Here is a 1,963-nt window from a genome sequence, read left to right on the forward strand (position 1 = left end):
CCTCCTTCATCCATCCATCCATCCATCCTTGATCCATCCATCCATCCATCATCCATCCATTCATCATCCATCCGTCATCCATCCATCATCCATCCATCATCCATCCATCCATTCATCATCCATCCATTCATCATCCATCCATCATCCATCCATCCATCATCCATCCATCCAGGGTGACCCAAAGAGCCTGAAAGACGATAAGTGAAGCTGTCAGGAGATTGGATGTCACAAATGTGTTAGTGAGTGGGTCCAAACTCTTCAAACTTTGAACCATTTTGGGTAGAAAATTATTGGATTCAGACATTTTGATCATAAGCTTCTACTGAATGATGTAGAAAATGAATTCTAACACTAGCATAGAATGCCAATACAGTTGTTTGCTTTTCTTGACTAAAAATGCAGCATAAGTTAACTGCAACCAAAGGTTTGCTCCTGTGTTTCAGTCAGGAAGCTGAAGGCCTCAAATAAAAAATGAAGGAAAAGACAACATGATAAAAAGAAAACTACATCACTGGATGGAAAAATGTTTCAGGTAGAGTATGTATCTGATTAAAAAACAGAAATTGACCACATTCTGACTTGAGTGACATCTAGTGGTTAAATTGCAGAATGCAACTACAAAAGAAACAGCTTGCTGCAAAACAAAAAAAACCTGCAGAAAATAAAATTCTGCAGTGTTTCCTGAGTTTGTTTGCTTTAAAAAATATTAAGATTTTTTTAATGAGATTCATAAGAATTGGTAAACTGCTGAGAGTTTTTCCCACCTTTACCTGACAGCAGTGTCAGTAATAAAGCTGTTTAAAATACCAGCTTTGGTCAGTTGATATTTTCTTATGAAAAGGCTAATCTAACTTATTACTGTATTGATTGTTACAACACTGTTACTGTGACTGAATGAAGGGAAACTGGGCAGGTTGACTGCAGGATAAATGATTTTGATTGGCTAAGGCAGACTCATGTCCCGAGTATTCACTGTATAAGAGAACTGGACTGAGTGACCCCACCCACCCTCATTCCAAACAAGAAGCTCCTGCTGGCTCCAAGAAGCCAAAACCCCATAGACTTCTGGAGAAATAATCAGCTGTTATTAGTCCTTCTGGTTGTCAGAATAATTACTGTTCTTACTCTGAAACGTCTTTAACAAGTTCTCGTCAACCATCTTTTAAATGATAGTTTTTTTTTTCTGTAGCAACTTCTGCAAGTTACAAACTGACCAATCAGATGCCTGAATAAACAATAAACATTTGAGGCGTTTGACAGATTCTCCCAGGCCTGCTCTCAGTGGAAGGGGCGTGGTCTTCTTCATGCTTTCTTCAGACGGAGAGAATGGTTGACCAATTCGGACCAATCACTGTTTGCTGACATCTGGTTTTAAACATGATGTCTGTTTGGTGGAAAAATACTCCCTGAACTGACTTCATTTGGTGGGAAGCAGATGTAAGCTGCTAGCTGTGGGTGATGTCACGCTGGATCAGCTCAGAAAGGTGGAGATATGAGAACTACTTCCAGACTTTTGTCCACACTTCATGTCACTTTAATGTTACCTTTTGTTGTGAACAAAATTGTTGGAAGTTCAGGTTGTTAGATTTATTCTGTAGTAAGACATTTTATAATCTTTAGCTGCTTATTGAGTCACAATGAAAACACTTGAAGTGTTTATTCATTGAAAATTACTTGTGAAAACTGATTAGAAAAATATTCATTTTTGAGACAGAAATTTATTTTTTACAGTATATTAAATAATTACTGGTAACAAGTTATTTTTCATAAAGAGAAACTCAGTTACTAAGTTTATTATGCTTTGGATCAAGAAGCAAGTAACCAACGACGTATTAAAGTGGCGTTACTAATGGATGGAAATGTTACAATTTTACAAAGTGAGACTTTTCTCCTTTAACTAATAGTTGTGTTTGTGACTGTAGGAGGAAATTCTCCAAACCACATTAAATGTCCACAGATGCTG

This window comes from Oryzias melastigma, linkage group LG2, assembly GCF_002922805.2.
Source record: "Oryzias melastigma strain HK-1 linkage group LG2, ASM292280v2, whole genome shotgun sequence".
NCBI lineage: Eukaryota > Metazoa > Chordata > Actinopteri > Beloniformes > Adrianichthyidae > Oryzias > Oryzias melastigma.